Source organism: Phyllobates terribilis, unplaced genomic scaffold (assembly GCF_046119375.1).
Source record: "Phyllobates terribilis strain yellow unplaced genomic scaffold, ASM4611937v1 Scaffold_11__3_contigs__length_659146591, whole genome shotgun sequence".
Taxonomy (NCBI): domain Eukaryota; kingdom Metazoa; phylum Chordata; class Amphibia; order Anura; family Dendrobatidae; genus Phyllobates; species Phyllobates terribilis.
In genome coordinates this window covers 512,409,578-512,431,924 of record NW_027362771.1, presented here as the reverse complement: position 1 = coordinate 512,431,924, position 22,347 = coordinate 512,409,578, and positions in this window count along the sequence as shown.

Genomic DNA, 22,347 nt, shown 5'->3' with positions numbered 1-22,347 from the left:
CTGAGCCCCCTGTATCACCCTGACTGGTATAATGTCCCCATTTTGATAATAATGTCCCCATCCTGGGCCCCATGCTATAACAATGTCCTCTTTCTGGTTTAATGTCCTCATCCTGTTATAATGTCCGCCATTCTAATATACTGACACCCAACCTGATATAAAGTCCGCCATCCTGGTATAATGTCCCCCATTCTGATTTAATGTCCACCATCCTGGTATAATGTCCGCCATCTTGGTATAATATCCGCCATCTTGGTATAATGTCCGCCATCCTGATATAATGTCCGCCATCCTGGTATAATGTCCACCATCCTGGTATAATGTCCCTTATCTGGTATAATGTCCTCATCCTGGTATAATATCTCCCATCCTGGTATAATGTCACCCATTCTGATATAATGTCCCCTTTCTGGTATAATGTCCTCTTCCAGGTATAATGTCCCCATCCTGGCATAATATCCCCATCCTGGTATAATGTCCGCCATCCTGGCAAAATGTTCGCCATCCTGGTATATTGTCCCCTTTCTGGTATAATGTCCCCTTTCTGGTATAATGTCCCCATCCTGATATAATATCTGCCATCCTGGTATAATGTCCTCACCCTGGTATAATGTCCGCCATCCTGGCATAATGTCACCCATCCTGATTTAACGTCTGCCATCCTGGTATAATGTCCGCCATCCTGATGTAATGTCTCCTTAATGGTATAATGTCCGCCATCCTGATATAATGTCCGCCATCCTGATATAATGTCCGCCATCCTGGTATACTGTCACCCATCTTGGTATAATGTCCCCTTTCTGGTATATTGTCCTCATCCTGGTATAATTTCACCCATCGTGATATAATGTCTGCCATCCTGGTATAATGTCCTCATCCTAGTATAATGTCACCCATCCTAGTATACTGTCACCCATCCTGATATAATTTCCGCCATCCTGGTATACTGTCCCCATCCTGGTATAATGTCCGCCATCCTGGTATAATGTTGTCATCCTGGTATAATGTCACCCATCTTGGTATAATGTCACCCATTCCGATATAATGTCCCCTTTCTGGTACAATGTCCTCATCCAAGTATAATGTCCCCCATCCTGGCATAATATCCCCATCCTGGTATAATGTCTGCCATCCTGCCATAATGTCTGCCATTCTGGTATAATTTTCCCTCTCTGGTATAATGTTCCCTTTCTGGTATAATGTCTCCATCCTGGTATAATGTCCCCATCTTGGTGTAATGTCTGCCATCCTGGTATAGTGTCCACGATCCTGATATAATGTCTGTCTTCCAGGTATAATGTCTGCCATCCTGATATACATACGTGCTCAAAATTGTTGGTACCCCTCGTTTAATGAAAGAAAACCCCACAATGGTCATATAAATAACTTGAATCTGACAAAAGTAATAATAAATTAAAAATCTATGAAAATGAACAAATGAAAGTCAGACATTGCTTTTCAACCCTGCTTCCACAGAATTAAAAAAAAAAAAAATTAAACTCATGAAATAGGCCTGGACAGATATGATTGTACCCCTGAAAATAATGTTACAAAAGGGACATGTTAAATCAAGTTATGTCCACTAATTAGCATCATAGGTGACTACAATCTTGTAATCAGTCAGTAGGCCTGTATATCGGGCTACAAATACTCACTGTACTATTTGGTTACATGGTGTGTACCACTCAACATGAACAAGAGGAAGCAAAGGAAAGAGTTGTCTCAGGAGATTAGAAAGAAAATTATAGACAAGCATGTTAAAGGTAAAGTTTATAAGACCATCTCCAAGCAGCTTGATGTTCCTGTGACTACAGTTGCACATATTATTCAGAAATTTAAGATCAATGGGACTGTAGCCAACCTCCCTGGATGTGGCCACAGGAGGAAAATTGATGTCAAATCAAAGAGACGGATAATACGAATGGTAACAAAAGAGCCCAGGATAACTTCTAAAGAGATTAAAGGTGAACTTCAAGCTCAAGGAACATCAGTGTCAGATTGCACCATCCGTCGTTGCTTGATCCAAAGTGGACTTCAAGGGAAACGACCAAGTAGAACACCATTGTTGGAAAAAAATCATAAAAAGGCCAGATTGGAATTTGCCAAACTACATGTTGACAACCACAAAGCTTCTGCGAGAATGTCCTATGGACAGATGAGACAAAAATGGAAGTTTTTGGCAAGGCACATGAGCTCTATGTTCACAGATGGAAAAATGAAGCATATCAAGAGAAGAACACTGTCCCTACTGTGAAACATGGAGGAGGCTATGTTATGTTCTGGGGCTGCTTTGCTGCATCTGGCACAGGGTGTCTTGAATCTGTGCAGGGTACAATGAAATCTCAAGACTATCAAGGGATTCTAGAGAGAAATGTGCTGCCCAGTGTCAGAAAGCTTGATCTCAGTCACAGGTCATAGGTCTTGCAACAGGATAATAACCAAAAACACACGGCTAAAAACACCCAAGAATGATTAAGAGGAAAACATTGGACTATTCTGAAGTGGCCTTCTATGAGCCCTGACCTAAATCCTAATGAGCATATTGGGAAAGAGCTGAAGCATGCCATCTGGAAAAGGCAACCTTCAAACACAAGACAACTGGAGCAATTTGCTCATGAGGAGTGGGCCAAAATACCTGTCGAGAGGTGCAGAAGTCAAATTGATACTTACAGGAATCGCTTGATTGCAGTGATTGCCTCAAAAGGTTGTTCAACAAAATATTAAGCTAAGAATAACATCATTTCTGTCCAGGTCTAGTTCATGAGTTTAATTTTTTTTTTTAAATTCTGTGGAAGCAGGGTTGAAAAGCAATGACTGACTTTCTGTTGTTCATTTTCATAGATTTTTTATTTATTATTACTTTTGTCAGATTCAAGTTATTTCTGTGACCATTGTGGGTTTTTCTTTCATTAAACGAGGGGTACCAACAATTTCGACCATGTGTGTAATGTCTGCCATCCCGGTATAATGTCCGACATCCTAGTATTATTATTTATTTATATAGCGCCATTGATTCCATGGTGCTGTACACAAGAAGGGTTTACATACAAAATACAGATATCACTTACAGTAAACAAACTAATAATGATAGACTGGTACAGAGGGAAGAGGACCCTGCCCTTGCGGGTTTACATTCTACAGGATGGTGGGGAAGGAGACAGTAGGTTGGGGGGTTGCAGTAGCTCCAGTGGTGGTGAGAAGGCCGCAAGGTCATGGCAGGCTGTAAGCTTTCTTGAAGAGATGGATTTTCAGGTTCCGTCTTAAGGATCCAAATGTGTTGGCTAATCGGACGTGTTGAGGCTCAGAATTCCAGAGGATGGGGGATATTCAGGAGAAGTCTTGGAGGTGATTGGGTGAGGAATGAATACCTGTGGCGGAGAGAAGGAGGTCTTGGGAGGACCGGAGATTATGTGAGGGAATACAGTATATCGGGAGATTAGTTCAGAGATGTACGGAGGAGAGAGGTTATGTGTGTCACCCTTGCCTGGATGCCACAAAATGTATTAAAGCTGTGTCTGAGAGCAAGGGGGAGGTTCTCTAGTCAGGGGAACATTAGCATGCAATGCCTCCTGTCTCAGGCCAGTAGGGGGAGCAGGCTGCCCCTATAAAAGCTGGTGCTGGGGGCAGGGTTAGGGAGAACTTGATGACCGGTCTCAGCACTGAGACTTGTCCCAGAGCAGAGCAGGGACAGACAGTTGCACTGCACCTAAGAGGAAGTGTGGCAGGAGGAGAGCCACAAGCCAGAGACAAGAGGCGAAGCAAGCCTGTCTTGGCAGATAAGAGACTGACTTTACCAGACTTTGGTGTCTGAGGCTGGAAGGATTCCACATCCTCCAGCAGAGAACCAGTCCGCAAGGGACTGTATATTCCTTGGCCTAAGAAGCCTGGAGGCCCTGCCACAACCGAAGGGACCAGTAAAGCCGTACAAGGCTGGGAGCAGAAAGGAACCCACGTCGCAGGCCATACAGGCGAGAATACACGGAAAGCTTGGAAACGTGGGCTGTTACCCTATCAGGAGGAGATAGCCAGAAGGAGCGCAGAAAGCACGGTAGGCCTACACCCTCACCCTGACCAGGGCCAATTTCCCCGTTGCTCTCAGACATCCAGGTCCCCTCCTAGCCGGGACTGTTTGTGGGTCAATTTACCTGTTCTAGTAAAGACCCTGGACTGCAACCTGTTGTCTGTGTGCTCCTTGCTCCTCCAGCACTATCAGCACTGGGATTCTCACTACCATCACTCCCACCATCCACTACACTGCCCTGGGGCCGCACTCTTCCCGTGGGGAGTCACACCATCCCAGCTGCACACCTCATCAGCCCCAGCGGTCTGCCTTGCAGCGGCGGTACCTAATGACCGCAAATCCACGGGTGGCGTAGTTGGACATTATCAATAGCACATAACGGACTACCACTGGCCTGACCACCCTGAGCCACGGAACCGGGTTGCCACTACTACTCCCATCGTTCCCCCACTGCCCGGATCCGTGTGCCCCATGGCCCAGGGGGCGAGTCAGCTTTGGCGTAGTCGGCAGGATTTCGTGTCCGCAACCACCGGGTACTGCGTGCCTGAAAAAGACTTTTGTAACTTACCTGTGGCGAAGTTTCCCGCCGTCCGGAGTCGTTTCCCGCCATCCGGAGCCGATTCCCGCCATCAGACGCCATCTTGGACCGTTTCCCGCCGTCTTCTGCCGTCTTCCCGCCATCCGCAGCTGCTTCCCGCCATCGGACGCCATCTTCAGGACACCGCGTGGGAAGAAGAGGGGCGTGGACGTCCAAACCGCGCGAGATCCGAAGCTCCGCCCCACGCACCGACGCTGCGCAAGGTCCTGGAAGGGAGAGAGAGCGACGCTGACGTCATCAGGACGCGACGCCAGGTCCTCGTCCATAGCAGCAGCAGCGGAGCCGCGGCCTACAGAAGAGGATCATCGGAAGGTAGGCCACGCTTGACTAGGGGGGAGGAAGATGTCGGACACAGAGGCGCCCACTACCACCAACGCAGCTGCAGCAGCGGTGATGCCCTTTTCCCTGCCCTACATCCCTGGAGCGGCCTGGCTGCCCAAGTACTCAGGGGAGCCCCATGCCCTAACTGACTTCAAGGAAAGGCTGTACAGTTTGTTCTACGTTTACCCCCTGACAGAGGAACAGAAGGTCAGCATATTAACTGGGCAGTTAACTGGCGCAGCCCAGCGGGAGGTAAAATCATGGCCCACTGAGGAGAAAAGGACTGTGAAGGGTATTCTGGCCCGGCTGCGGGGTACCTTTGACACACGTACCTCCGCTGAAATTAAAATGAGGTTCTATGGGTGTAAGCAGCGGGCACAGGACAGCATCAGAGACTATGCCCTAAATTTGCAGGAAGCCTTGAGGGCTATCCAACAAACTGACCCTGGCAGTGTGCAGGAAACGGATAAATTACTAACCGAACAATTCATAGAAGGTCTGCTGTCCAGCGCCCACAGGGCCCAACTGCGCCTTATGTTCTTTCAGAACCCTGATCTGACCTTTGCCCAATTTAAGGACAGGGCCATAAGGGTGCTCCGTGAACCTGCAACCAGTGGCGCTATAAACCCCCAGCGCCCTGCTCTCACCTACCACCAGGAGGCGGCGCCCTCCTCTATGGACTCCGTGGGGGCTGATGGACAGGCCCTGAACCAAGCCCCGTCGAAAGATCTGCACCACCAAGTCCAGGAGCTGACCAGGAGCGTTGCGGCGTTGACCAGGACCGTCCAGGCGTTGCAAGTGGACCCGTCAAGACCCATCGAGCTGGCTTCAAGTCCGAAGGATGTCCCGTGGCGTCGACAGAGGAGGATCCCGTCGTTCCGAGGGAGGCCCACAGACCGCTACGCAGAGGATGGACAGCCCATTTGCCGTCGATGCAACCAGCCCGGACACATTTACAGGTACTGTAATTTAAACGGGTCCAACCTGGGGCAGAGGGCCAACCCCCAGGCATAAGATCACCAGGCCCTTACAATTGGCGTAATAAGTACGTTGGGGGGCGCCCGGTTTTACCCGTGGTGCTGGACGGTATCCCCATGAGCGTCTTGCTGGATACTGGGTCACAAGTAACCACTATCCCTTATGTACTTTTTAAGCAGTATTGGACTGATGCTGATATCACACGGTATCCAGACAGTAACTTGAGCATCATCGCCAGTAATGGCTTACCCGTGCCGCAGATGGGGTTCAAGGAGATGACCATTAAAATTGGTAAAGTTGAACTGCCGGCACAGGGAGTGATTATTGTGGACATTGACCGTCATGAAAGTCACCCTAAAATAACTGTGGGTACTAACATAATTGAAAATTGTCTTTCAGAGGTAATTGTAATTCTTCAACAGGTGGCAGTGAATGCTAGTTCCAGCCAACAGAGGGTCCTCAACAAGGAGATAAAAGCCCTGATGAGACGGCAGCAGGTAGAACTGTCTGGTGGTGAGATCGGTAGCGTAAGACTCAGTGATCCATTCCCCATTTCCATGCCTCCCAAAAGTGAAATGATGATCTGGTGTCGGACTGCAATCGGGTTGAGAGGTAGAGACTACCAAGCCATGGTAGAACTCGTGTACTCAGACAGCAGGCCCACCATTTTGACAGCCCGGGGGGTGGTTGATGTCCGTCATGGGAGGGTGCCCGTCCGCATCCTCAACATTGGGGAGAGGGAGGTACACTTACCCAGGTACGCTACACTCGCCAAACTGTTTGTTGTCGAACACCAAGCTATCAGGGCCGTGGAACCCTTGCCTCCATCTCCTCAGGCGGAGGGTAATGGCTCCCAGAAACAAAAGGAGGACTGGTGCCAGAAACTCCATGTGGGTGCTGACTCCACTCCCCTGCACCAAAAACAAGGAGTCTACCGGGTGGTACAGGAGTACGAGAGAGTCTTTAGTAAACACCCGCTAGACTTCGGCAGAGTAAAAGGGATAGAACACCACATCCCCACAGGGAGCCACCCACCGATAAAAGAAAGACACCGACCTGTACCCCCTGCACATTATCAGAACGCCAAGGGTATGCTAAGAGAAATGAAGGAAGCTGGGGTCATTAGAGACAGCTGTAGCCCCTGGGCAGCCCCCTTGGTTCTGGTCAAAAAGAAAGACGGCAGCATGAGAATGTGCGTCGACTATAGACAAATCAACCGTATCACTCACAAAGACGCATATCCGCTACCTAGAATAGAGGAGTCTTTAGCCGCACTAAAATCTGCTAACTTCTTTTCTACTTTGGACCTTACTAGCGGGTACTGGCAGGTTCCTGTGGCAGAGGCTGACAAGGAGAAGACCGCCTTCACCACCCCGATGGGACTGAGTGAGTTCACCTGTATGCCCTTCGGGCTCTGCAACGCACCAGGGACCTTCCATAGGCTGATGGAATGCTGTCTAGGGCACCGAAACTTCGAGACGGTCCTCCTTTACCTGGACGACGTGATCGTCTATTCGAAGACCTACGAGGACCACCTAAAGCACCTGGCCGAGGTGTTCGAAGCCCTGGCAGGCTATGGCCTGAAGGTGAAACCATCGAAGTGTCACCTGCTGAAACCAAAGGTCCAGTACCTAGGGCACGTGGTAAGCGTGGAAAGAGTGGCCCCCGACCCTGACAAGGTCACGGCAATCAAGAGCTGGCCAAGCCCCTCGAACATCAAAGAGGTGAGACAGTTTCTCGGGTTGGTAGGCTACTACCGAAGGTTCATCCCCGGGTTCACTAAGATGGCAGCTCCTATGCAGGACCTCCTGATCGGACAGTCTAAGTCCCGAAGTCAAAAGCCACCCTTCAAGTGGGATAAACCGGAAGAGGAGTCCTTCCGCCAGCTAAAGATGGCCCTCACGGGGGATGAGATCCTGGCCTACCCTGATTATGGCCAGCCTTTCATTCTCCACACAGACGCCAGTAATGTGGGACTGGGCCGTACTGTCCCAAAAACAACAGGGCAGAGAACGGGTGATCGCATACGCCAGTCGGAAGCTGAGGCCCACCGAGAGGAACCCGGAGAATTACAGCTCCTTCAAGCTAGAATTCTTGGCAGTGGTGTGGGCCGTGACGGAACGCTTCAAGCATTACTTGACCTCCGCAAAGTTCACCGTGTACACGGACAACAACCCGTTGACACACCTGGACAATGCAAGACTGGGTGCCCTAGAACAGCGGTGGATGGCCCGTCTCTCTAACTATGACTTCGTGATCAAGTACCGGGCAGGCAAAACCAATGCCAACGCGGACGCCCTATCAAGAATGCCTCACTTACCTGAGGGTGACGAAGACCCAGAAGAGCTGGAGGAGATAGAACTCCCCGCGTTTCACCAGTATGGAGCCGCTCAACACTCTCACTGCGTGAAGGAGGAGGATCTAACAACTGTGATGATGAATCCCCTACCTCACCACAGCTGGGCCGAGACCCAAGATAGTGACCCTGCCATCCGCCTGGTGAAAGATCTGCTGACCCGGGAAGACGCCCGCCTAGATCCAGATGCCCCAGAGGAAGCCAAGCAGCTATGGAAGGAGAAGAGCAAGCTGTTCCTCTATGAAGGCAAGTTGTGCAGAAGGATTGTTAACCACCGGACGCACGAGCTGACCTGGCAAGTCGTGGTCCCAAGGCGGGATGCAGCTATGGTCCTGGGGGCTTACCATGACAGAGCGGGACACTTCGGTTGGAAGAAACTGGAGTTCCTGCTAAGAGGAAGGTTCTTTTGGGTCGGCATGAGAGGAGCTGTAGAAAAGTGGTGCAGAGACTGTGGCCCTTGTCACCTGAGGAGGAAGGACCGCACCAGCCAGAAGACACCCTTGAGGCCCATCGTCACCACGCAGCCTCTTGAGCTGGTAGCTCTGGACCATGTCAAATTGGCTCCAAGCCGGTCTGGATACATCTATGCCCTGACAATCGTGGACCACTATTCCCGTTTTCTAGTGGTGGTCCCGGTAAAGGACTTGACAGCCCAAACAGCGGCCAGAGCCTTCCAGCAATATTTCTGCCGTCCACACGGGTATCCGGAACAGGTCCTGACAGACCAGGGTCCAGCGTTCGAGGCTGAAATATTCCAGGAGTTCTGCAACCTCTATGGCTGTAAGAAGATTCGTACAACGCCTTACCACCCCCAAACTAACGGGATGTGTGAGAAGATGAACAATATAGTCATTGATCTCCTGAAGACGTTGCTCCTGGAGGAACGCAGCCTGTGGCCAGAAAAACTGCCGGACCTGATAGACCTATACAACAATATCCCGGTGAATGCTACAAACTGCACCCCGGCTTACCTGATGCGAGCTAGACCAGGTAAGCTGCCCGTAGACCTGGAGATGGGAGTCCTAATACCTGAGGACACCTCCCCGGATGCGGACTGGGATACGGAAAGGCAACTGCAGTACAAGAAGGTACAGGAGAGTGTGGAGAAGAGCCTGGCCCAGGTGAGAGAGAGGCAAGAAAAACTCTTCAATCAACACGCCCCTGCTGGTCCCCTAGAACCTGGTGAGCAAGTCCTAAAGCGAAAAAGAAGGCTACATAAGTTGGACGACCAGTGGGAAAGGGAACCCTACACCGTACTGCAGTCTGACCACGACAACCCAAAGGTGTGCGTAATCACCAAGGACGGAGGAGAAACCACTAGCACCGTCTCCAGAGACCACCTCAAAAGATGCACCGAGCAACTCCGTAGTGCAGAAGAGGATCAGAGTGACCTTGAACCCGCAGAGGACAAGGAAGAAATGATCAGCACCGTTCTCGGAGAGTTCCCTCAGTCCTGGACTCGCATAAATGATGCCATAGTGGTACCTGTCCTGCATTTCCTGCAACCGGCACAGCAACAACCAACACCAGAGCCGGAAGGTGAAGAGGAGCAAGCGGTTCCAGAGGCAGAAGAGCCTGTACCAGCAGCCCAGGAGAGTCAACCCTCTGCTGACAGTGAGCCTGCCATGCCTGTGGTAAGCCAAAGGACCCGCAGACAGCTGCCTGCCCTACCTGTACACCCAGCTGTTAGCTGTACCCCTAACGCTAGTGGGGAAAGCCAGGTTGGTCCACCACCAGACAGTGGGCTACGTAGGTCAACCAGGAGCACAAAGGGGCAGATACCCGCTCGCTGGAGAATATAGAGCGCACTAAAATTGTAAATAACCCTGTTGCCAAATGTTGAATTGTTTGCAAAGTTACATGCATGTTTGGTAATTCTGTGTTTCAGTTTCTTGCAGCTACCGTAAGGACTCAAAGGTTATGGACTTTTTTATAACCAGGACCTTGCATGGACTGCGTTCGGAGCCTAACCCAGGAATGAACTAAGACTGTGAAGGACTTGGGGTAGGACAGACCCCCACCTGGTTAAGGCTCCCGTTGTTCTGGTGATATGGACACCCGGTCACAGGCCACACTGTGACCTTAAGAACTCAATCTGTGCGTCGTTTGTCTATTAATGTTTTATAGTTATGTATATTGTCTTTGTTTATTGTTTAGTCCCGGAGTACTAAATTTCACTAGGGGGGAATGTGTCACCCTGGCCTGGATGCCACAAAATGCATTAAAGCTGTGTCTGAGAGCAAGGGGGAGGTTCTCTAGTCAGGGGAACATTAGCATGCAATGCCTCCTGTCTCAGGCCAGTAGGGGGAGCAGGCTGACCCTATAAAAGCTGGTACTGGGGGCAGGGTTAGGGAGAACTTGATGACCGGTCTCAACACTGAGACTTGTCCCAGAGCAGAGCAGGGACAGACAGTTGCACTGCACCTAAGAGGAAGTGTGGCAGGAGGAGAGCCACAAGCCAGAGACAAGAGGCGAAGCAAGCCTGTCTTGGCAGATAAGAGACTGACTTTACCAGACTTTGGTGTCTGAGGCTGGAAGGATTCCACATCCTCCAGCAGAGAACCAGTCCGCAAGGGACTGTATATTCCTTGGCCTAAGAAGCCTGGAGGCCCTGCCACAACCGAAGGGACCAGTAAAGCCGTACAAGGCTGGGAGCAGAAAGGAACCCACGTCGCAGGCCATACAGGCAAGAATACACTGAAAGCTTGGAAACGTGGGCTGTTACCCTATCAGGAGGAGATAGCCAGAAGGAGCGCAGAAAGCACGGTAGGCCTACACCCTCACCCTGACCAGGGCCAATTTCCCCGTTGCTCTCAGACATCCAGGTCCCCTCTAGTAAAGACCCTGGACTGCAACCTGTTGTCTGTGTGCTCCTTGCTCCTCCAGCACTATCAGCACTGGGATTCTCACTACCATCACTCCCACCATCCACTACACTGCCCTGGGGCCGCACTCTTCCCGTGGGGAGTCACACCATCCCAGCTGCACACCTCATCAGCCCCAGCGGTCTGTCTTGCAGCGGCGGTACCTAATGACCGCAAATCCACGGGTGGCGTAGTCGAACATTATCAATAGCACATAACGGACTACCACTGGCCTGACCACCCTGAGCCACGGAACCGGGTTGCCACTACTACTCCCATCGTTCCCCCACTGCTCGGATCCGAGTGCCCCACGGCCCAGGGGGCGAGTCATATGCATGGCTTTGTAGGTCATTGTTAGTAGCTTGAGCTGTACACGCTGGGGAATTGGGACCCAAAGAAGAGACTTGCAAAGGGGGGAAGCAGAGAAGTAGTGAGGAGAGAGATGAACTAGTCAAGCAGCAGAGTTAAGGATGGGCTGGAGAGGTGCAACAGTGTGAGCCGGTAGGCCACAGAGGAGGATGTTGCAATAGTCGAGGTGGAAGATGATGAGGGCATGCAAAAGCCTTTTAGTAGATTGAGGGTTTAGAAATGAAGGAGATGGAGAGTAGTCATCATGGTGGAGACAGGGATGTGTTGGCTGTAAGGACCTTGGCACGTATGGCAGACTTTATGTACTGCTTCCTTTCCCTTGACTCTAATGTACATTCATCTTGCCCAAAAAAGAGTACTGGTTGTTCCCCCTGCTAGACCCTCTCTACAAGGAGAACTTTGCATCTCTTCTTCCTGAGGTGGAGAGATCTTCTCGTATGGTGCTATACCAGAAGGCATTTGTGGAAAATATAAATGCTACAAAGACTATTGAAGGAACATACAATCCAAATATAATGGTAACCCATAAACATCCCGCAATCATGTCAACTAAAATGCCACTGCCAGTGATTGACAGTTGCATATAACTGGTTTAACCGCAGTGATTAGTGCTAGCTTTGTTCGCTGCTGTTACAGGCACATGCCTACTGTATAACGCAGTTGTCATATGTTGCGTGTGAAGCGGGCTCAGCCCCTGAGCCAACGCTACACACATGCGGATCTTGCTGTGGACGTAATGTAAGTTCATCTGTGCCAAGGGATTAATGTTTTGAATTGATTTTATGTACAGTATGTGCATGGGGAGAGGAGCGCCCGTATCCTGGCACTGACTGTCTTAAAAAAGGCATGGAACAAATACATTTATATTGCAACCATTTTTACATGCATAAAAAGATGCAATTTGTACAAAATTATATAACTATGCAACATTTGACACACTGGACTCCAGCTCTTTTTTTTAACATTGAGAAGTGTGCTACCATGCTTAAAATGGTGCGCTTACATAATTTGCACCAAATTTATCATTAGGGCCGACATTTGATAAATATGGAATAGTGGAGTTGAAGTGAATACACAATGTGAACAATTGTGTTTTTATATTACACCACAATATTAGCACGTATTACCACACAATTGGTGGGCTTGTATTATTTCTACAGTGGGTACGGAAAATATTCAGACCGCTTTAAATTTTTCACTCTTTGCTTCATTGAGCCATTTGGTAAATTCTAAAAAGTTAATTTTTTTCCCCATTAAAGTACACTCTGCACCCCATCTTGACTGAAAAAAAAAACAGAAAGGGTCTGAATACTTATGACCATGTGATATTTCAGTTTTTCTTTTTAAACAAATTTGCAAAAATGTGTACGTTTCTGTGTTTTTTCAGTCAAGATGGGGTGCAGAGTGTACTCTAATGAGAAAAAAAAATGAACTTTTTAGAATTTACCAAATACCTGCTGTATATAGCTACATAGTGGGCCCCAAGAATGATTTTCTCTGGTGGGCCCAAGGTGCTCCAATCCGACGCTGAGTGACACGTTCCCCTCACATTGCCAGCTTAGTTGGGTAGATTTCATGTTCTGGAGTCTGGAAAGCTGAGTGACAAGAGCTCTAATGGCAGCCATATTGTGTGTATGACGCTGATGACTCGCCCCCTGGGCCGTGGGGTACCCGGAACCGGGTTTCTGTATGATGCTGGGGGTAGTAGTGGCAACCCGATCCCGTGGCTCAGGGTGGTCAGACCAAGTGCTGTGGCAGTCTATTTGTATGGTTTTGAATGTCCGACTAGGCCACCCGTGGATTGCGGTCAGGGATGACCGCCGCTGCAAGGCAGACCGCTGAGGCTGTTGGCGCGTGCAGCTGAGATAGTATAACTCCCCACGGGAGGAGTGTAGCCTCAGGGCAGCGTAATAGGATGCTGGGGGTGATGGTGCAGGCGCAGCATAAATCACACAGAGTCAGTGATGCAGTCCAGGGTCTTTTACTCACAGTTGTTATCCGAGTCACTTCTGCAGCGAATGACTGCCCAAGCCGTGCTGTGTCCACCAGGTGAGGAGCTCGGTCAACTCCCAGCCAATTCAAGAGTATGGCACAGGACCCCCTTCTGTCCTTTCTCTGGCCTCTCATGCCCCACCAGTGACCACACTTCTGTCCAGCTGCCTCGGGCCTTCTCTTGGTGAAACCTGTCGCCGGTTTCCCTGACCCTATGTGGTGCCTTCCTAGTGGGTGTAGCAGGGGGTCGCACCAATAAATGATCACGACCTCCGGTCTTTGGCTGAGGGATAATTTACCTCCACCAACTTGGGAATCCGGTACCCTTATTCTGCCCGACCCTTCACCCGTTATCTCGTGGGTTCTTAGGGTCCTTTCTGCCTTCTTGTTTCTGGAGCCTTTCTACTCCTCTTTCTCTCCACCTTTCTTCCTTCTCCTTCTCCTTCTCCTCTTCTCCCTTCTGGCTCTGGCCTTCACCCTAGGCCTGCCTCGTGGAGCTGAGCTCAGGCTGAGCCACAGCTCCCTGTCAGCCCTCTCTGGCTGAACTCCTTCTCTCTCTCAACTCACTGAACTCCCTCCTAAGGTGGCCCCCACCTTTTATCTGCTTCACTGTGTCTGAGCTCAGGTGACCTGCAACCAATGAGCTCCTTCCTATGCTCCAGAAACCGTCCCCTTCTGCTCCTACATCACAGGGTTCTCTCCCCCCTCCCCACTCCAGCCAGGGACATGGTCAGTTGTGCCTGCATATATATAAATGGGAGCACCGTCGAGCTGTCCCCCGGAAATGGGGTGCGTGTGGTGTATGCAGCTAACTGAGCCCTGGTCCACACTCCATCCTTACCTGGGAGTGGAATATCACACCTCTGGTTGAGGTGCAATACCCCTATAGCAACCGAACCCTCGGGGCGCTACACTGACACAAGCCGTCGTATCCACATCCTATACGGGTCATAACAATCGTGGAAAGTTTTGAATAAATGAAGGCAGAGCCGTTCCTCGTCCTGTGTTACATAATGCTCCATTTTAGATGATATTAGACGTCGGGTTGTATATAGAATTGTGTCACGAGCAGCAGGATCACATTCTTACTATTCCCCACATCCTGGATCTTTATCATCCAGAATATTGTGCTCTCCCACTATGTACAACACTAGAGTTGCTGAGACTTGTAGTTGACTCGCCCCCTGGGCCGTGGGGCGCGCGGATCCGGGCGATAGGGGAACGATGGTGGTAGTAGTGGTGGCGGCCCAGTCCCGCGGCTCAGGGTGGTCAGACCAATGGTAGTCTGCTACTGTACTTTAGATAATGTCCGACTACGCCACCCGTGGATTGCGGTTATTAGGAACCGCCGCTGCATGCAGACCGCTGGGGCTGATGAGGGGTGCAGCTAGGGTAGTGTGACTCCCCACGGGAAGAGTGCGGCCCCAGGGCAGTGTAGTGGATGGTGGGAGAGATGTTGGTGAGAGTCCCAGTACCGGTAGTGCTGGAGGCGCGTAGGAGCACACAGACAACAAGTTACAGTCCAGGGTCTTTACTCACAGTTCATTTGTTCCGGGTCACTTCTGTACAGGTAGTGACCGCTCGAGCCGTGCTGCGTCCACCAGGTGTGGGGCTCGGTCAACTCCCAAGCAGTCAAGAGCATGGCACAGGACCCCCTTTAATCCTTTCTCTGGCCTGCCTCACCAGTGACCCACTTTTGTCCAGCTGCCGCGGACTTGTGCGGTTAAACGTGGGCCCCGTCCTACGCTGTCCTATATGGTGCCTTCCTAGCAGGTTTGATGAGGTGTCGCACCAATAGATGATCACGACGACCGGTCTTTGGCTGAGGGTTGTTTCTCCTCCACCAACTTGGGATCCGGTACCCTTAATCTGCCTGACCCTGCACCCTGGATTCTCGTGGGTTCTTAGGGTCCCTTCCACCTTCTTGTTCCTGAGCCCTTCTGTTTCTCTGTCTCTCCTTCTCTTTCTCTGTTCCTTTCTGTTCCTTTCTGTTCCGTTCTCTTGGAGCTGAGATGAGCCAAAATCCCAGCTCCCCTTCTCCTCCTCCTCGGCCTCTCACTAGGCCCTCCTGGAGTAGAGCTCCTACAGAGCCTCTACACCCTGTCTTCTCCTCTGGCTGAACTGACTGAACGAACCTAGATCTAAGATGGTGCCCACCTTTTATACCTCCCTCTGACCATGAGCCCAGATGACCAGCAACCAATGGGCTCCTTCCTATGCTCAGGAACCAACCCCTATCTGCCCCTACAGCACTGGGTGTTCCACCCCCCCTCCCCACTCCAGGCAGGGACATAATCGGTCGTGCCTGCACTTCTGTCTAGTGGGAGCACCGTTGAGCTGTCCCTCGGAAATGGGGTGTGTGTGTGCTGTATGCAGCTAACTGAGCCCTGGTCCATACTCCATCCTTACCTGGGAGTGGAATATCACACCTCTGATCTGAGGTGCAATACCCCTGTAGCGGCCGAACCCTCGGGGCGCTACATTCCCCCCTGGTAAAGCACAGCACGTCCTCGGGCTGGAAAACAGCAAAAACAGTTAATTACAGGACATGCAAAACTTTTTAAAACTTTTCACATCAGAAAACAGGCAACATGGTTCAATTCCCTTTATGGGAAACGCTTTTCTTTTCTTGTCACACTATTATAAAACGCTTACTAATACTTCTGGAACTCTTTTGACATATAAACACTATTAGAAAACATTCACATTACTATCTAGCAGCATATAAAAGCTTTTCATATAAAACATTTGCAGGAAAACATTTTTACAACACATTCTTGGATCCTGGCGGGGGTGCAATTTGCGACCAGGTGTGCACTTTTCTTGTAAGTGCAGGAACTTTGGCAAACTTGTAAACACGAGGGACTTGCTATCCCGAGGTAGACGTGGTAGTCTTTTTATAAAACCAGTAGGGGGCGCTTTAGGAAGCGCAACTATATACAAGGGATTGACCACTCTCAGTCCTCGGCCAGTTTTGGGAAGGGAATGGCTGCTCACAGTCCTCAGCCTGGTAGGGGATGAGGGGCACACAGGTAACAGTTCAATACTTGTCCCAACGGGGACCACACTTTCAAGACGGGAACAGTCCCAAAAACAGTTCTGATACCCTGACGGGTAACAATGTACACAGGTACTTTGCTACTTACTAGTAGCGGTGTCCTCCATATGCTCCTTCTTCCTCCTCATATGGTTCTTCAGACCCGTCCGGGTCCTCTTGGCTCTCCTCATAGCCGCGGTATTGTAGCTCCTCCTCAGTGAGCCAATGAACATGTAGGGCGTACGGTCCTTTCGCACCTACGTGGCGGGTAAAGGCGACCACATCACCAGGGTATAGGTCACGGCCACGATGTCCCTCAGGTAGATGACTCTCAACGTCCCTGCGGGTCACAAAGACGTCGCCTGCGGTTTCTGGGCCCCTGATGAAGCCTCAGCCGTTCTCCATGTGGAATTTGACTATGGTCCCGGTGATTCGGGGACCACGGGCTGCTTGGGGGTCTTGGCGGGCCTTGCACTTTTGTTCAGCACTCTGGGCTTGGAGCCGTTCCTCTCTGACGCGCCTCTCTCGTCGCTCCCGCTCAAAGGTCGCCAGTTGTTGATGACAGGCCTCCAGACGACGGACCGCGTCTGCCCGGGTCTCTTGAGAGAACCCCATCAAGTTCTCGCTGGTGGGGTCCCACGCAAATTGGACGTCCTCCAGTGGGGGTAGGGTGACCTCTACGGGTTCAGGAGCCGGTATCAGAGGCTCGCGCGGGGGCTGGGCCTTCCATGGCTGATTGCCGGTCATTTCAGCCGGCCACTCCAGCGGCAGTCCATCCGGACCGGTGTGATGTGCCAATAGGTCCACGCCCAGCGATGGTATAGTGGGGGGACCTAATCTGGGAGCAGCGCCCGGGGGCACTTGGCCTTGCGACCAGGCCGGGGGTCTTGTGGCTGCGCTAGGTGGCAGTCCCATCCGGGACAGGGGCGCAGGCTTAGCGATGGCGCCCGGGTCATCCAGGCCTTGCGACCGGGCCGATGATGCTTCGTGCTTTACGGCGCCCGGGGTCAAGGGGCGTGGCGCTGGGCGGGGCGTGGCCGCGGCGCTCGCCGCTTGAGGCCTAGCTGGGAGTAGTGGCGGCGCGGCAACAGGTGCGGTGAGTGGGGCTTCTGGTGCTGCGACGGGAGGCTGGGGCAGGCTTGCGGGTGCTGGGCTTGGGGTGGTGACATCCCCTTCACTTGCCTCAGTCCTCGTGGCTCGCTCCGCGGCGTCGCCTCCGGTCCTCTCTCTTCCTGCGCCGTCCTCAGAGGCAGGCAAACCCCGGGGTGCGGCTAAGGCCTGTCGCTGGTGGGTCTCGGCCTGCCGGGCCAGTTCCTCTCTCCACTCGGTGAGTGCACCTCGCTGCGCCCGGACCATCCTCCGCTCCAAGTCCTCCAGTGCAGCTTGCGCACGCTCCGGGTCTCTGGGGAGCTGCTAGGACTTCTGCTAGGCTGCAGAGCGGTTCGGCCTGCAGCAGGCTTCGGGCCAGGAGGCTCGTGCTGCTGAGGGCGTCCATCCCCGGGTGCAGTCGGTCTGGACTGATCCAGACCACCCCCTGCCCCGCAGTTTTCTTTCCTATCCGCCCCCATGGGGGGTGGTTTGGGGGCATCTGCTGACAATCACCTTTAGGGGCAGCCCCCCCACGTTGACGGACATTTCCACAGCAGTGCTCATGGTTGTCGGGGGCGGGCTTCCTCTTTGGCGCCATTCTGGGACCCGGCCCACGATGGGAGGCGGCCTCCTGTGGTCTTTTGGCGCGCACATTATGGCGCTCGTTCTTCTAGGGCGGGCGCCATCTTTAGTACAACGAAACAGTCTCTTTTCAGGCGCTCAGTACCCGTGGTTAGCGGGCACGAAATCCTGCCGACTACGCCAAAGCTGACTCGCCCCCTGGGCCGTGGGGCGCGCGGATCCGGGCGATAGGGGAACGATGGGGGTAGTAGTGGTGGCGGCCCGGTCCCGCGGCTCAGGGTGGTCAGACCAATGGTAGTCTGCTACTGTACTTTAGATAATGTCCGACTACGCCACCCGTGGATTGCGGTTATTAGGAACCGCCGCTGCATGCAGACCGCTGGGGCTGATGAGGGGTGCAGCTAGGGTAGTGTGACTCCCCACGGGAAGAGTGCGGCCCCAGGGCAGTGTAGTGGATGGTGGGAGAGATGTTGGTGAGAGTCCCAGTACCGGTAGTGCTGGAGGCGCGTAGGAGCACACAGACAACAAGTTACAGTCCAGGGTCTTTACTCACAGTTCATTTGTTCCGGGTCACTTCTGTACAGGTAGTGACCGCCCGAGCCGTGCTGCGTCCACCAGGTGTGGGGCTCGGTCAACTCCCAAGCAGTCAAGAGCATGGCACAGGACCCCCTTTAATCCTTTCTCTGGCCTGCCTCACCAGTGACCCACTTTTGTCCAGCTGCCGCGGACTTGTGCGGTTAAACGTGGGCCCCGTCCTCCGCTGTCCTATATGGTGCCTTCCTAGCAGGTTTGATGAGGTGTCGCACCAATAGATGATCACGACGACCGGTCTTTGGCTGAGGGTTGTTTCTCCTCCACCAACTTGGGATCCGGTACCCTTAATCTGCCTGACCCTGCACCCTGGATTCTCGTGGGTTCTTAGGGTCCCTTCCACCTTCTTGTTCCTGAGCCCTTCTGTTTCTCTGTCTCTTTCTCTGTTCCTTTCTGTTCCGTTCTCTTTCATTTCTGTTCCGTTCTCTTGGAGCTGAGATGAGCCAAAATCCCAGCTCCCCTTCTCCTCCTCCTCGGCCTCTCACTAGGCCCTCCTGGAGTAGAGCTCCTACAGAGCCTCTACTCCCTGTCTTCTCCTCTGGCTGAACTGACTGAACGAACCTAGATCTAAGATGGTGCCCACCTTTTATACCTCCCTCTGACCATGAGCCCAGGTGACCAGCAACCAATGGGCTCCTTCCTATGCTCAGGAACTAACCCCTATCTGCCCCTACAGCACTGGGTGTTCCACCCCCCGTCCCCACTCCAGGCAGGGACATAGTCGGTCGTGCCTGCACTTCTGTCTAGTGGGAGCACCGTTGAGCTGTCCCTCGGAAATGGGGTGTGTGTGCTGTATGCAGCTAACTGAGCCCTGGTCCATACTCCATCCTTACCTGGGAGTGGAATATCACACCTCTGGTCTGAGGTGCAATAACCCTGTAGCGGGTGAACCCTTGGGGCGCTACATAGTTCCACCCCATCTCACTGTATAAAGGTAATGTGGCGCCCCTGAGGGTTCGACCGCCACAGGGATACTGCACTTCTTTAATGGAGTGTAGTGTTCCTCCTCTGAGGTAAGAACAGTGCGATGGTCAGGACCCTTCCTTCACATTCAACACCACACTTCTCCCACCAGAGTGGGCTAGAATGCAATAGGTGCTGCCCTCCTGGTTACAGGGAGACTGGGGAACCAAGAGTCAGGGGAACCAGTTAGTGGGTGAGGGTGGAGGACTAACAATTTAGTGACACTTAAAATTTCCTATTTAATAGAAAGCCATCTTGGTTCTTGGTCCTTGCTAGTTTAGTCTTTGAACTGTGAACAGCTGTGATCTCCAACCCTGAAAGTGGATCCTGTGTGGACCTGCAGCGGATGGAGACACAGCCCTCGTACCCTTGCCTTGGGACTAGGGGCAGGTTGCAGACAAGGAATGTCTCAACTCGGTCAAGGACCACAACCAAGAAGGCCCGGAGCTTAAGAGTGTAGCTCCACATCAAATGGATCCCAGGGAGGATGCAGACGGAGTGGTGTACACCACCTGTCCTCGCCAACCTGATATATTCAGAGGGAGTCCGGCTGCAAGAGGGGTACCAGCCCCCGACACCCGACCTTGCTACTCCATGTCCTGGTCGGGAAAGCCCGGTAGGCCCTGAGGATCCCACCAGGTATCGAAAGGAGCGGAGCTGCCACCCGTGCCCTTTTTCTGAGAGGAGTTCAGAGGGAGACCCGGCCTTTGTACACACACGGACAGGAAAGGTTACGGCCTGTAGTTCAGGAACACTCTGGTGCGGGGTCCTGATAGAATACTGGACTTACCCGGAGGTTGTCGGACCCCCGTCGCTGGCTGCCGCGGGACTCCATGGGGAGCAGGGAGTCGCCTTCCTTCTGCCATCTCTTATGTGAGTAAAGCCTTGGAAGTTCACCCCTATGGCCTCCGGACTGTTTATTCTGCGCTACACCGCACGACGCAGAACCCGGTCTCCTCTACTACTACCCCCTCCATCCTGTCCCTCTGCCCTGAGGCCTTGCTCCGCCTGTGGGGAGTAGTAACAACTATAGCCGCCATAACACCATGCCTCAGCGGACTGCAGCGGCGCTGGTGGCCTTCACCAGGTGCCACAGGTGGCGTAGTCGTAATCAGCCACTCAACCCGGATAAGCCCACACCATCCTTTTAATTGTGACGGCCCTGAGCACGTGTCGGGTCCGGGCCACGGCTGCACCCCATCTCTCCATCACAGGACCCGACTCCGAGTCCCCCATCTCCCAGGGTAAAGACAAGGGCTTTCGAGTAGAGGCCTCACAGTAATAAGCAGGGTCCTTCCATCATACGGTCGGTGCCGCACAGAGGTCTTATATGGAGCCATATGCACAGATCTGACCTCTCCGGTCTCCATCCACTTCTCTGTGTTATACCCGACCAGCATAAGGGACATGTGGAGCATGAGCGGTATATACCGTACACACCCATATGCTGCCTGCTGTAGTGAGGGGCATCCGGGGGTAATGAGGGGTGTACAAAGGACCACGTCCCCCATTTATATACATTACGCCCCATCCTACAGTGATTCACTCAGTGGCATAACAATCGCGGTCGCAGGAATATGACTGAGTCTTGGTCCAAAAGGGAAGGGGCCCGGCCGTATCCACAGGCAGATGCTGCTCTAATCTGTATCTCGGCTTTCATAATGCAGATACAGCTAAAAACTGTAGTGGAGCAGGAACCATTCCCTCGCCGCTCCACCACTTACTCTAGTACATCACAGACCCCCACCATTAAGAACAATCTTCAGCATAAAGGAGAACAAGGAGTCCTGGAAGTGATGTTATGGCCCCACAGAGCCCTGATCTGAACATCATCCAGTCTATGTGGGATTTACATGAAGAGACAGAAGGATTTTCACAAGCGACATTCACAGAAGATCTATGGTTAGTCCTCCAAGATATTTGGAACAACCTCCTGCCGAGTTCCTTCAAAAACTGTGCGCAAGTGACAAGTACCTAGGACAGTGATGGTGAAACTTTTAGAGACCGAGTGCCCAAACTCCAACCCAAAACCCATTTATTTATCACAAAGTGCCAACACGGCAATTTAACCTGAATGCTGAGGTTTTATTTTAGAAACAACTCATACCTTAGCATCTTTTGTCTTAAAATAAAAACACAAGAACAGAGCTTTCAATAATACAAACAACTTTTTATTGAAAGGTAAAAATTTGCATGTGGCATGCTTTTGAACAATCAATGTGATTTTTTCTGTTTTCTGCATACTCATAATTTGTCTAACCTTGGCTCGTACTTTGTAAGTTTAAGAGCCTGCAAACAATTTTATACAAAGTATTAAAAATGAACATTTTTTATGGTAAAGTTAATTTGTCCAATTACTTTTGAGCCCCTGATATGAGGAGGCTTTGTAGAGAAACTATTGCAATTCCTAAACGTTTCACAGGATATTTTTGTTGAAACCCTTTTAATTAAATCAGAAAGTCTCTACTTCAATTACATCTCAGTTGTTTCATTTTAAATCAAAAATAGCGGCCTGCAGAGCTGAAATCATACAGATTCTGACATTGTCCAATGATTTCTGGACCTAATTATAAGGCCGGTTTCACA